The sequence below is a fragment of the Loxodonta africana genome, chromosome 11 (assembly GCF_030014295.1).
Source record: "Loxodonta africana isolate mLoxAfr1 chromosome 11, mLoxAfr1.hap2, whole genome shotgun sequence".
Lineage (NCBI taxonomy): Eukaryota > Metazoa > Chordata > Mammalia > Proboscidea > Elephantidae > Loxodonta > Loxodonta africana.
In genome coordinates this window covers 57,631,109-57,646,060 of record NC_087352.1, presented here as the reverse complement: position 1 = coordinate 57,646,060, position 14,952 = coordinate 57,631,109, and the positions used below count along the sequence as shown (strand labels likewise).

The 14,952-nt window shown below is 44.2% G+C and overlaps 1 long non-coding RNA gene across 2 annotated transcripts in view; it reads left to right on the top strand.

Annotated features, from left to right (window-relative positions):
• Positions 1–14,952, top strand: part of LOC111749593 (uncharacterized) — a 103,461-nt gene that overhangs the window by 82,698 nt on the left and 5,811 nt on the right. Inside the window, exon 4 of one of the 2 annotated variants that reach the window (XR_002784800.2) lies at positions 5,352–6,858. This is a non-coding gene — a long non-coding RNA (uncharacterized LOC111749593). Of the gene's footprint in view, positions 1–3,681; positions 5,326–5,351; positions 6,859–14,952 lie in introns of those variants that run through there. The other variant, XR_002784799.2, reaches the window with a different exon arrangement.

Below are 14,952 nucleotides of genomic sequence, written 5' to 3'. Positions count from 1 at the left end.
AATACATAGAAAGCCCATGATTGAGAACATAATTGCCAGAGACAAGGCAGTGAACATACAGCTTTACCACATCTTTATAAATTTGGCTCAAGCTGGAAGCCCAGCTTACTCTCTCTCACCTGTACCCTTTCCTGTCTCAGTGTTATCAAAACCTTAATTCAGCCTCCTCAGGTAGTGCAAAATAAAATGAACCAGAACACTTTTAGGTTCCCAGAAGGAGCATGTCCCTGTCTGGGAGATTTCCAGTTGGGGAAAGCAACATCAGAGAGCGGCTGACTTAGACTCTGGCTAAGGCTGCAGTTCACTTAGAGAAGCTCCAAGAGGCCCCCCCTTCCCCAGGGTCTTGGCCTTGGCTCTGTGCAAACTGTCAGCTTTTCTAGCTGGCAAACTGCTCGTTTGTCCTTCGAGACTCCACTCAGCAGTCATCTCCAGGTGGAGGCTTTCCTGGCCCCTCTAGGCAGGTAGAACTCCCTCCCCTGTATGCTCACATTCAAGTATAGTTGGTGTGGACTTTTTCTCTTTCCATTAGTCTAGAACTTTGTAAAGTGTCTGGCACATAATACCAGTACCGGTATACTAGTAACAGTTGCTGTTGAATTGACTTCAATTTGTGGTGACCTAATTTTTTTTTTTTTTTTTTTAATGTATGTCACAGTACATCTGTGCTCCACAGGGTTTTCAGTGGCTGATTTTTTGGAAGTAGACCACCAGGTCTTTTTTCCAAGGCACTTCTAGCTGGACTTGAACCCCCAAACTTTAGGTTAGCAACCAAGTAAGTTAACCTTTTGTACCACCCAGGGATTCTGGCACATAATAGTCTTTCCATAATTTGTTTGTGAAAGGTTTCCACTTTGTGCCATGGTTTCGGACAGGCTCAGCTTTTTTCCACCCTGGTTTTCTTTTGAGGACAGGAGACTGGAAAGAGGGCTCCAGCAACCCCACCGAGGGACATCCCTGGTGGCCCCAGTTCCTGGCCTTCATAAGGTTGCTGCTCTCCCAGTCACCTCCTTTGCTTCCTGTAGTCAGAAGGGGGAAGTGTGGGTTTTATACCGAGAAAAGCCACAGACCTGTAGTTCTAGGCACTTTCCCAGAAACTTGAACCTGACCCCAGGAGAGCACTCTGCCAAGCTCGTCTGGGTCAAGGCCAGTCTCAGCATTTCCTGGGGGCTTCCTGACTCTGGGACAACATGGGCTTCTTGGTGTCAGGATCAGAAATGGGCTGGGGATGGCCAAGGGAAGAAGCTGAAGTGCAGAACTCTCCTTTTCTCAGATCGTGGAGGGAAATGAAAGTCAAAGAAATAGCCATTTACATGAGGCCTGTAGGTGCTTGGTCCCAGCTTTCTGTGCCTTTGGCTACCAAGAGCCATTGGCAAGGCTTGACCTGCAAGACTTAGTCTTGGGCCTTTTTCGGTTTTCTTCTAAAGAATTTGCTTTAAAGGACTAAGTTCTTCTATATCTATCTATCTACCTACGTATCTACCTATCTCTACCTATCTACCTATCATCTCTCTCTCTATCATCTATCCTATTCTATCCACCCATCAATCCATCCATCATTCTATCCATCCATCCATCCATCCATCCATCCATCCATCCATCCATCCATCCATCCATCCATCCATCCATCCATCCATCTACCTCTTTATTTGCATTTGAAAAAGATTCATAAAAAACTTTAAACAAAACTCAGTGATGGCTTAAGTAATTTGGATTTAGCTGTTTTCATTCTTTAAACCTCCATCCAGCTTCTTTGTATATCTTTCCTGCATTTATAATTTTCAAAATTATTAAAACGGTATAGTCATAGCACAAAAGGTTGGCAAACAGAAAAGAAAAAAAAAAAAAAGCTGTTCACCCATAATCCCAGCATCGTAACACAGCATTGGGGTGCATTCTCTCCTAGTTTCGTGTCTCCTACTCAGCTAAAGTCAGAGGGTATTTAGAATACTGTGTGTTCTGGGTTTTTTTTTTTTTCTCCCCTTTAACATTGTGCCATAAGCATTTTTTCTTGGAACTCTATGTTCTCCATAAATCATTTTAATGCTGGTAGAATATTAAAGGATGGGATTTTTTAAAAGCTGTACCTTATCTGCTTCATTTTAAACATTTACTTCTATCAGAACTAGAAAACTGTGCTAGAAAAGAAAAACTGTGTTGGCTCTCAAACTGTGTTGGCTCTCTCTCCCTAAGCCCAACTCCAAATCCCCCATTTAGCTGTCTTTGTCCTTGATTTCATCATTGAGGTACCTGATAAATCTCTACTTGGCTACCCTGCAGAGAAAGCGTGGAGTTGCATCCTAGGCATATTCAACTTAAAACCTGTTACTGTGGAGTTGATTCCAACTCACGGTGACTCCAAGTGTTACAGAGTAGAACTGTTCCATAGGGTTTTCTTGGGAAGGTGGCTGGGTGATCCACATAGTTAAGTGCTCGACTATTAGCCCGAAGGTTGGTGGTTCGAACCCATCCAGAGGTGCCTCTAAAAATTGCTGTTGTTGGTAGTTGCTGTCGAGTAGATGCTGACTCATGGTGGCTCTGTGTGTGCAGAGTAGAACTGCTCGATAGGGTTTCCAAGGCTGTGACCTTTTGGAAGCAGATCACCAGGCTTTTCTTCTTTGGTTGCTGCTGGATGGGTTTGAACCACCAACCTTTAGGTTAGTAGCCAAGAACAAATTGTGCCCTGCAGAACCTATATTTAACTTAAGGAAATTCAGATCTAGCCACTGGACAACACTCTTCTTATACCACTAAGGGTAGACAGCAATGGAGATGATCAGGCCTACACCGGAGCTGGTGAGACCTGGGGACTGAACGCGTGGATCCTTTTAAGTGGTTTCCGACCACTGGCTGAGAAGGGCAGTACTCCTGCACATGGCCAGGCAGGTGGGTGGTGTTTTAGCCAAGGTCCTTGAAAAAGAAATGAAAAAATACATTAAGGATCCTAGAAAACCTTGGCCAACAAAGGGCTGTATACACAAAACCATGTGTGGTGTACTCTTTGGGAAATTTAAGGGATTTTCAAGTAACTTTTATTACTTTGATTTTCTACTTTAATTCTGACTTTAGGACATGATAAACTCCACGATTGTTGGGCACAATCTAAGACAATTTTGTTGGCCTTCCAGTATTTGTCATGTTCTCTCAATAGCTTCCAGCAAAGCAAAGCAGATAGAGGCAGTTTGTCCCCTTTCCACAATCTCTCCACACAGTGGCATGTTACAAAGAAAGCAAGACTTAGACCAAATTCTGCCAAGCTCAAGGCTGCCCCCAAACAATCATACAACCTGTTCTTATAAAGTCAAGGATGTCTCCACTCATTGTCCACAGGCATGCATCAAGCATCTCACATGAGATGTTCACTCAAAGGTGAGTAAAATAATGCTCTGATGGTAGGATCAGCCAAGTCATAGCAAGAGGCCACAGAGCGCTCCATGAAGTGGGGGAACCCAGGACCAAATGAAGCTCAAGACCTAGGCTGCTGCTACTCCAGAGGGTTAGGCTGTGGGGCTTGCTAGATTCTTAGATCTTGTCTTGCAAATGTGGTAGAATCTGTAACATCTTTCTAGCTACCACATTGAACACCACTCATTTCACCAATAAAAAATTATTTCTAACAAATCAGATGCTAATTATTGAACCCTCACTAAAAAAAAAATTTTTTTTTTTTTTTTTCTGACTTAGATTTTGAAAGCTATTTGGACCTTGCTTTAGCCACCTCTGGAATGTGGATTCCTAATTAGAGTGCTTAAGTGCTAACTAACTCCCAGGATGTGGATTAAAGTTAGTTTACAACTGGAAACAGCCAAAATGTCTACCAACATGGGACTGGTTAAGTAAGATTGCACAGTTGGAACACTCTGCAGCTATAATAAATGAGTAAGGATGTTCTCTGGGAACTGGTAGGGAAAGACTTCCAAGATACAGAGTCACGTGAAAAAAGCAAGGTGCAGATTTGTGAAGGAATAATAGGTTATGTTTTGTTTAAATGGAGGTAAAGAGGAATAAGAGTTTGTATTTGTTTATATTTGCATAAAGAGTTTCTAGAAGGATACATTAAAAAAAAAAAAGGTTTCCTTAGGATATGAGGAAGGGGATTGGAAACAGAGCCAATAATAGGAATAAAGAGTAGAAGCAAGACTTCATTGGATGCATTTTACACTGTTTTCACTTTTTAACCATATGAATTCATGACCCATTCTAAGTAAATAAACATGTAAGTTAATTTTCGCACATCCTCACACATCACACTATTTATATCAAAGCATTTTAAAGTAAATTCCAACACAGACAATATGACAGTGACATTTGGTTCTGCCTTCACAAGGCAGTGCTTCTCAAACCAGGGACCACAAACTGAAAACCGCAGGATAGATCTTGCTGGAAGATCTAGAAGGTAAACAGACATAGACATATTCTAGCATAGTGTGTGGCTTTGCTGTAATGCCCGGCTGGCTCCCTGTACATGACCAAACATTGATCTTCAGCAACGATCAGGTGATCTCTCTGCACCCATCATTACGGTAGGGTTAGGCTGCTGTGTTTCACCTGTTTGAGGGATTGTATTGCATCCTCCAAAAAGATCTATCAACTTGGCTAGGTCATGATTCCCTTGTATGATTGCATGATCGTCTACCGTTTTATCATCTGATGTGATTTCCCTATGTGTTGTAAATCCTATCACTATGATGAAATGAGATGGATTAGGAGCAGTTATATTGATGAGGTATACAAGACTAGATAGTGTCTTAAGCCAATCTCTTTGAGATATAAAAGAGAGATGCGAGCGGAGAGACAGGGGGACCTCATACCACCAAGAAAGCAGTGCCAGAAGCAGAGTGCGTCCTTTGGACCTGAGGTTCCTGCACTGAGATTCTCCCAGACCAGGAGAAGACGGATTTCAAGGACCTTCCTCCAGAGTTGACAGAGAGAGAAAGCCTTCCCCTGGAGCTGACACCCTGAATTTAGACTTGTAGCCTACTAGACTGTGAGAGAATAAATTCCTCTTTGTTAAAGCCATCCACTTGTGGTATTTCTGTTACAGCAGCACTAGATGACTAAGCCTTTCCACAGCAAATTTCATTTGGTCTCCACAGCACTTCTGGGAAGTAGTCTTATCCCCGTTTGACAAAGAAGAAACTAGGGCTCAAAGGCCATGTGATTTGATTAAAGCGATTTCACTAGAGTAACTCCCAGATCAGTTATTTTTATTCTGGCTCACAATCCGTGGTTGTGTCCCGTTAGGAATTTGCGCGTTTGTTCATTTAGCTGTGTAAGACAAGGGCTATCATTGTCTTGCTCTTGACCCCTTTTTTCCTTTTTGTTTTCATTTCTATACTGCTGTTTTCCTGAAGGATTTAAGGAAAGCCTACGTACACAAGAGAAGTTCTGGGGGAGATAAAAGGAGGAAAGATAAATTGAAGCCCAGAGTGAAGTGAGTTTAAAAAAAAAAAAGTGCAACCTGGTCATCCACGAATGTGTCTCTAACCGCTCTCACACCATTGCTTACAGGGAATCCATGTAAGTTTGTCCTGTCTTGTGGCCCACACTAGGTATCTCAAAGGGTGCAGGTGGCACTGTGGAATGCCGGTGGAATGGCTGGCTGGACAGTACTGTGACAGCTGACAGTGCTAACATTTCTCGTTTATAAGAAGAGATTGAAAGAAATCCCAGAAATTGAAAGGCTTTTCCTTCCCCTTCCTGATTTGCATGCAAAGGGGAAAATCTGGGCCCTTTCCAGAGGGTGAAATGTTATCAGTAATGACTATGAGTAATGAGCCAATTCTTGCTCCTTATCACTGATTTCTGCCCCTGACTTACCCACCTCCAACATTCTCAATCCAGAGTTGTTGTCACCTGTAAAGGTCCGTGGCACACAGGGGCCACCTGCCTATGCCATTTTCCCTCTGATCTCAATGGCTTCTATTTGCCTTGATGCTGTGTTCTCCTGGGAACCATGACTTTGCGTTTTCTCATTTGAGCCACACATTACCTGATGAGGAAAAAGATAAAGCAGGTGAAAGTTATTACTTCGACTGGAGGGAAAAGAAGGCCTAAAGGAGATGGCACTAGACCTATTCAGGTGCTCTTCCTATCACGGCAAAAGGCAGAGGTGAAGTGCTTTGGGATTTGGTATGCTTTGCAACTCCTCACCGGTAGAATCTAGGTCTGGTTTGCCTCCGTGTCTCCCATGCTGGGAATAGTCAGGCCAGCTGCACAGGGCCTCTTGCTAAGAAGGGCCCAAAACAAAACAACAAACGCATTGCCATTGAGGGTTTTCTTGCCTGTAATCTTCACGAAAGCAGTTTGGCAGGCATTTCTTCCAAGTTGCTGCTGGATAGGTTCAAACCACCAATCTTTAGGTTAGTTGTTGTGTGCTGGCAAGTCAATTCCGATTATAGCAACGCTATAGGACAGAATAGAATGGCCCCATAGCGTTTTCTAGGCTGTAATCTTTACGGGAGCAGATCACCAGGTCTTTTCTTCTGTGGAGTCACTGGTGGGTTCAAACCACTGACCTTTTGATTAGCAGCTGGGCATTTAACCATTACACCACCAGGACTCCTTTTTAGGTTAGTAGTCCGGTGCAAACTGTTTGTACCACCTATGGACCTAGAAAGGCTAATGCTTGCTTTAATGCTTTGCTGTTACCATTTTGAAATCCTTAATAATTTCATCTTTGATCTTATATTTTGTAAGTGAAGTCTGCTGGGATAATGGAGCATGCCCGTGAGCAGTAGAGATACGTGTATTTGTGTGTCTGCCATTCTTTGCTGCCCCATTTCTACATAGCGTTTGGGATGTCCCATGAGCCCAGAATGCCAGAAGACCCTCGATGTGTGGTGTTCAGTGAGGCTCAAAGTGAGTATAAGAGTCTAACAGTACCAATGAGTACTTTCACTTAATAAGTGGGGGATGTTCTCTGTTGGAACCAAAACTTACCTCAACGAAAAGAAGGTGGGTGATGACATTCTAGGAAATACAAATGCCCAAGGTACCCTATCGTGTTATTTCCCACTTGGGTTTCTTCCCTGTATTAGCCAACTTATGCTGAAAATGATAACCTAGAAGGAGAGGGAAAGATAAGGCCACCTATTGTTCTCTTCCTTTCAGTCCTTCCTTCCTCATCAGTAAGCTGGCCGAGTGTGTGCATATCAAGAACTGAAATAAAAACAGTTGAGTTATTTTTGTGCAGAACATTTTCTTAATAAACTTTGTTACACCAGTTGACCTATATGTCCCCCGAAACCATGGTCCCCAGACCCCTGCCCCTGCCACTCTGTTCCTCGAAGTGTTTGTTCGTATTCAGGAAACTTCTTAAATTTTGGTTTAGTCCAGTTGTGCAGACTTCCCCTGTGTTGTGTGTTGTCCTTCCCTTTACCTAAGATAATTCTTGTCTACTATCTAGTTAGTGAATACCCTTCTCCCTCCTTCTCCAGCCTCATAACCATCAAAGAATGTTTTCTTCTGTGTTTAAACCTTTTCTTGAGTTCTTATAATAGTGGTCTCATACAATATTTGTCCTTTTGCAACTGACTAATTTCACTCAGTGTAATGCCTTCCAGGTTCATCCATGTTATGTTTCGCGGATTCATTGCTGTTCTTTATCGTTGCATAGTATTCCCCTGTGTGAATATACCGTGATTTGTTTATCCATTCATCCGTAGATGAGCACCTAGGTTGTTTCCATCTTTTTGCTATTGTGAACAGTGCTACAATGAACATGGATATGAACATATCAGTTTCTTTGTTCCACTAAATTTTCTATGCTGACTTTTCTCTTTATATATTTTATTTTCGTCTTTTTCATCGTTGTTAATTTTGTGTTTGCTGAGTCTTTGTGTTTTTCTTGTTTTTTATTTTGATGTGTAGGATTGTTAGTTTCCTTTGTGGCTACCTTAATATTTACCTCCATTTTTCTAAGTTTAAACCAATCTTTTATCTCTCAGTATCGCCTTGACTTCATCTCCCTTTGAAAGATCTATGACTACATTATTTAGTTCCTCTTTTTTTGTTTCAACATTGTCATCTTTTACCTATTGACGTCTCTGTTTCCGTATTTTCAGTGTTTTAGCTTTAATTTATTTTTGTGATTTCCCTATTTGGGTTGATATCTGGTTGTTCTGTCCTGTATTCTAGTCTTGGGTTGTTGTCTGATGTTGTTGATTTTCTAACAGAAAGACTTCCTTTATTATTTCTTGGAATTTTGGTTTGGTTTTTACAAATTCCCAAAACTTCTGTTTATCTGGAAATGACCTAATTTCACCACCATATTTGAGAGACCTTTGCATAACCTTCTTAAGTTCCTCTATTGCTTTATCTGTGTGCTCCTTGGCTTGTTTTTGCATTTTGCCTAATCTCCTTCCTGATCTCTTGAAGAGGTCTGGATATTATTCTTTTGGAAATAGAATACCTTTGGTATTTCCAAAAAATTATCTTCCTCCAGAAGGTTTCTTGATTCTTTGTTTTGGGCACTTGCTGAAACCATCATGGTCTGCCTGTTTATGTGATTTGATGTTGACTGTTGTCTCCGTGCCATCAATAAGTTATTATATTTATTTATTTTATATTTGCTTACCGTGTCCTAGCTTCTTGTTTTGTTTTGATATGTCCAAATAGGCTGCTCTTGTGAGCTGGTTTGATTATTGGCATCTCTGAAGCTCTCACATCCTGTCACCAGGTGGTTAGAGCTGTTACTAGGTATGTGAGCCCAGGAGTCCATTTACTTTTCTTGTATAGTTTCAGCTCAGGTGTCCAGGTAGTGTGTGGCGCAGGCTCTTACTTACAGTCCTGGATGGGCAGGGATGATTGAGTGGGCACAGGTATCTGGATGCAGTAGGGGGTAATGTGCTGAGCAAAGCAGGAGGCTGACGGCTGCCCCCGAGTGCCTGAGAGGAAAGCGTGTCCCTGTTCCCTACAGTGCATGGGTGGGTAGGTTTTGCAGCTGGACTATGCATACCCAATGCTATTGGCTGTAAGGGTTGGGAGGCACCACTTTTTCTTGGCCCCTTTTTGCGGGTGGCTAGGTGGCATGGGTGGAGCTACCAGTCCTCTGACCCCTGATGTGTGTAGGTGATGACCATGCTTAATGGGCAGGGCAGTGTCAAATGTCATGAATCTACCACTCCCTCTTATAGCTGATATAATTGAAAATAGGCTTCAGGTATATACCCTGTGGTACTGTGCTAATTTCTATGCTGTTGAAATGGGCCCAAGCAGATCTATGCAGAGGCAAAAGGCATTCAAAGTCCATGGACGACTTATGCCTGTGCATAGGCAAAGGGGCTGTGCCTTCCCTGAGTTCCCGGCTTAGGGGAACTGGCAGATTATTTTTTTTTTCCTGTTTGTTCATTTGTTCTCTCTCCAAAGCAGGGAGAATGGCTCAGGGCACAAGATGGGTCCTACTTCTGGCCCAGGGGACATTGCAAGCAATCGCTGAAGCCGACCTGGACCCTGTGCAGAGTGGGGAGGGGGCAGGTAAACGGGAGAGAGTTTCTACCCAAAGGGGGTTGTTTTTTGGCTCCGTGCAGTAGGTTAGATGCATGTACTTATCTTTCGCCAACTGAGCACTGCTTCTCGCTGGAGGGTTGATCAGACTCTCTACCGCTTGGTCTCTCCCAATGTGGAAAATGCATCCCCAGTGCCCCTGCTTGCATCACCACACATGCCAGCCAATCCAGCCTGCAGGGCGCTGTTTCCTTCCTGGTCAGGTCTGGCAGCTCCTTGCTGTTTCTGAACTGTCTCTCCCTCCCCCTGCTACTCAGTCCAATTCCTCAACTTTGCCTTTGATGCTCAGGGCCCCTAGATTGTCATATATAGTCGGTTTGCTTGTTTTTTGGGGTCTTTGTTGTAAGAGGGGCCACATGAAGCATCAGACTATTCTGCATCTTGGTCCTGCCTCCTTTTCCTGCTTTTTGAACAAGGGCCCTGCATTTTCATTGTTCACTGGGCCCCAAAAATTCCATTGCTGTTCTTGGTCACAGCAAAGCTTATAAATGAAAGAATGAACTTGGCCAGGACTAGAGAAAAAGCTAGTGAATATTATGGCTAGTGATTGTTTTAGCACCAGCTAACCGAAATGAAGGAAGGGAGAGACGGAGAGAGGGAGGAAAGGATGGAGGGAGGAAGACATGGAGGGAGGGAGGGAGGGATAAAAAATGGAAGGGAGGGAGGAAAGGAGACAGGGAGGAAGAAAAAAAGAGAGAGAGAAAGGAGGGAGGGAGAAAGGGAAGGAAAATGTTTCATTGTACTTTCTGACTTAACCTAACTTTCCCAGTTCAGTATCAAGTCCGGGGGGCTTATAGTTGGAGACTTAGTACAAGTCCCTGAGTCCTGAGGGAGCACTCGGTGCCCTGTGAGGCCTCCTAGGAGTCTGAAGGGTCATAAGCAAAACATCCTGGAGTTATTTTCCTCCCCTGCACCCCTGACCCCATACACTGGACTGAATTCCAGCACAAGAACATCTTGGGTGGATACTAGAGAAGAAAGAGAAAAGCCTTGCCCCTGGGAAGCCCTTTTGTCTCCTGCTACCCAGGAAGGTCAGTAATGGCTGACCACCTGGCCAGGAGAAGGGGGTGGCTATAAAATGATGCCTCCTTCAATCCCCAGCCCCTTTCCTACTTCCTTATATTAGGAAGTTTAACAAAGGAAGGAATACTAAGCCAGATAGTAACACCCTACCAGCCTTTCATGTGGTCCTGGAACAGACTAAGGTGAGTCACTGGGGCCCCGGGCTCCTCGCATTGGCTGGGAGGATCTCCTGATCAGCAAAGAAAAACTCGTCTTTCTCCTATTGGGAGAGAGCAGGTGCAGGGGCTGGCAGCAATCCCTTGGCTCCTGCAATGCCAAAGCAAGTTGTTACCACCAGTGGCCTCTAAGCTTCTTCCTCCCAACTAGCCTGGCTGTGTGTGTGTAGCTTCCCAAAACTGCAAGAGAGTCATAACTAAGTCAGACAAATGAGAAAGTCCATGGGACAGCCAACACATTATGTGTGTGAGCACTTGCCACTTAAAGAACAGGCCATGAGGTCTGCACCTGGTTTAAATTATCTGATTTGTCAGTCCCTGAGGGCCACAGTTCTGATTTGATTAAATAGCATGAAGTCCTCTTAATCCTGCATTAAAAAAAAATCACACTTTCCATAGTAGCAGCTCATTCCTGGTTCGGATCTTAAGGCTTGGACCTGGCAAGCCGGTCTGTATGCAGCACCAGCGAGGGAAGGGTCCTATATGAAAACTAGCATCAACATACATGACCTCCTTTCTTTGAAATTCTAGAAGGTGGGGTTTGCTGGCTCTCCCATGGCAACTGCAACTGTCTATACTGGGCTTGCCACAGTTTCCACAGGCTGACATCTTCTGGGCCAGTCCTAAACCAACTCTTTCCTCCCCTCCATCTCTGCTGGCCACCTCCCTTTGGTTACCATGGACATGTCTTCTCTGTTTTCTGGAAACATATTTGAGAAAAAGAGCAAAGAAGATATTTTTACTCTCTCTCCATACAATATATTTTGGGCAGTAGAGATGTTCTAAGGGCTTGGTGAAAAGGGGGTAGGTTGTGGGGGGATTCCATACAAGGTCTGAAAATATCAGAGCTGGAACAATAAAACCCATTGCTGTTGAGTCAGTTCTGACTCATGGTGACCCTATGTGTGTAGAGTAGAACTGCACTCACAGGGTTTTGAATAACAGCTGGCTTTTTATTTAAAGTCTTAATATATACCAGTCTTGGTACTGAACATACATGTATTACCTCATTTATTCCATACCACAAACTCTCTGAGGTTGTGTCCTGATTTTATAGGTGAAAGCAGCTTAAGGAGCTTGGCGAAGGTCACATGTATTGTAAGTGGCAGAGACAAGATTCAAACTCAGGATTATCTGACCCCAGAGCCCACACTCTTTATCACTGAACTGAACCCCTAGAAGGACTTAGAGAGTACCCTTCTTAGATCTCTTGTTAGTAATGAGGGATTCTAAGGGACTTGTTCAAGGTCTTACAACTAGCTAATGAAAGAGCTGGGACAAGAAGCCAGATGTCCTGTCTCCTGGGGCAGGGCAGCGTGGCTGAAACAGCTTGCGATAACGTTAGGCAAACTGACTGGTATCTCTGAATGCCAAGTCTCTATCTATAGAATAAGCATAGAAAATATCTACCTTATGGTTTGCAGTGAGGACTAAATGCAATAGTATATGTAAATCTCCCAATGTTGATCCTGGCTCTTATTAGGGGCTTAATTACATGACTGTTATTATTATTTACTCTGGCACTGGTAACGTCCTTTTTCACTTACACAGTACCTCCTTGTTTGCTAAAATAATAAGTAGTAAGCTTTGTTTCCTTGGCTGGACAGGGGTGGAGCTGGGCATAGGACAGGCCCTTACTGATTGTCAGATAAAGCCTCTCACCAGAACTGTGCTGAGACCTGGGCCAGAGCTGATCCTCCGTGAGTGACGGGTGGTGGTAGAGTGATCAACCATCCCAGTGTTCCTGGAAGCTGGGACTTTCAGTCCTAAAACTGGTACAGTCTTAGAAACAGCTGGCCATACTAGATAGCAGACACTCTGGGCAAGGGTGAATGTCCTCAGGGGCCCTGGCCATTTGGGGGACCCTGAGTAGTTGGGTCTCACAGAAGCGCAAGAGTGGAATAGACTGGGAATTTGCCCAGCCAGCTTGGTAGAGGTCTTCTCGCGCTGGCCGAGAGTAAAGCCGAATTTACTTTGCCATGTTGAGTGAGACTTGAAACCAGGCAACTTAAACTATGAGACAATTGCAGTGATTCCTTGCTCCTTGCTAGGCTGCCTGAGCCACTCTGTGCTATTTCTACCCAGAGCACCAACCAACTACACACCCCCCTCCAGTAAGGCAGCTACGGGGAGACCCCCACCCTACTGGAATCAGCAGTGTGGTTTAAGGCCTGCCCCTCACCACCTAGAGTCTCTCAAAATTAGTCCTATCTTAGTTATCTAGTGCTGCTGTAACAGAAATACTACCAGTGGATGGGTATAACAAAGAGAAATGAATTCTCTCGCAGTTTAGGAGGCTAGAAGCCCAAATTCAGGGTGCTGGCTCTAGGGGAAGGCTTTCTCTCTCTGTCGGCTCTGGGGGAAGGTCTTTCTCTTCTTTCAACATCTGTGGGCCCAGCCTTATTTGGAGATCTCCATGTGTCTTGGCATCAATCTTCCCCTGGGTCTAGGAAGTTCTCAGCACAGGGGCCCTGGGTCCAAAGGATGCACGCTGCTCCCAGGTTTTCTTTCTTGATGGTAGTGATGTCCCTCTTTTTCCTTTTATCTCTTGTCTAAGGTAAAAGGTAATACAGGCCACACCCCAGGGAAACTCCCCTTACATCTGATCAAAGCTGTGACCTAAACAAAGGTGTTGCATCCCACCCTAATCCTGCCTCATTAACATAACAAACATAACCTAATCCTCTTTAACATAATCTAATCCTGACTCATTAACCATGGGCAAAGATTAGGATTTACAACACACAGGACAATTACATCGGATCACAAAATGAAGGACAACAAAGCAATACTGAAAATCATGGCCTAGCCAAGTTGACACAAATTTTGGGGGGACACAATTCAAACCATGGCAGGCCCCTAGGCAGAAATGGGTCTACCTAGAAGGCAATGAAGCTTAAGTTTCAGGGCTCTTTATTGGTAGAGCACCTCCCAGGGACTTGGGGTTTATTTTTCTTGAGGGACCCCCAAGTTTCATAAGCTTCAAGATCCCTCAAATCTTGGATCCATCTTTGGCTGAAGGCACTGGTTGTCAGAGCTGGCCTTGGGCTTGGACAGAGCAGGGAACACCTTCCAGAAAGGAATTTATGGCATCCCCAGCCTCAGAGTGCCTGGCGTCACCCCCGAAGGGTTATTTCCTGGTAAAGCTGAAAGCATCTGGGGCAATGACCACAAGCCTGGGGAAAGTGGCTTATGACCCTTATACTGTCATAGAGCAGGAGTCAGGCCCCTTGCAGGCCCTCTGGGCACTGCATTCTGATGGTGGGTTGGGCCAGGATCGAGGGAGTACAGGCTGTTGAGAGCAATGTCGAAAAGAGGAAGGCTGACCTGCCACTAGATTTTGGCAGGTAACCATCTCCTTGAGATTTTGTTCTCAGCACTAGGTTTTGGGAAAGGTGAGGCTAGCTGGTTCCCCCTAGGGATCAAAGGCTGGACGGAATATGGCTGTTGTGGAAAAGGCAAGATCCCCAAGTGGCACAGTTTGCACTAGCCCTGGTGGTGAGGTGGTTAAGCACTTGGCTGCTCATTGAAAGTTTGGTGGTTTCAACCCACCAGCTGCTCTGCAGGAGAAAGATGTGGTGGTCTGCTTCCATAAAGATTACAACCTTGGAAACCCTATGTGGCAGTTCTACTATATCCTGTAAGTCACTGTGAGTCAGAATCAACTTGACAGTTGTCATGGATTGAATTGTGTCCCCCCCAAAATATCTGTCAACTTGGCTAATTCATGGTTCCCAATATTGTATGATTGTCTACCATTTCTTCATGTGTTGTAAATTCTATCACTATGATGTAATGAGATGGATTAGTGGCAGTTTTTTGATGAGATCTGTAAAATTACATAGTGTCTTAAGCCAATTTCTTTTGAGATATAAAAAAGAGAAGTGAGCAGAGAGACACGGAACCTCATACCACCAAGAAAGCAGCAATGGGAGCAGAGCACATCTTTTGAAGCTGGGGTTCCCGCATGGAGAAGCTCTTGGTCCAGGGGAAGATTGATAACAAGAACCTTCCTCCAGAGCTGACAAAGAAAGCCTTCCGCTGGAGCTGACACCCTGAATTTGGACTTGTAGCCTACCAGACTGTGAGAGAATAAATTTCTCTTTGTTAAAGCCATCCACTTGTGGTATTTCTGTTATAGCAGCACTAGATGACTAAGACAACAGCAGTTGGTTTGATTTTGGTTTTGACTAACCTAAAGGTTGGTGAT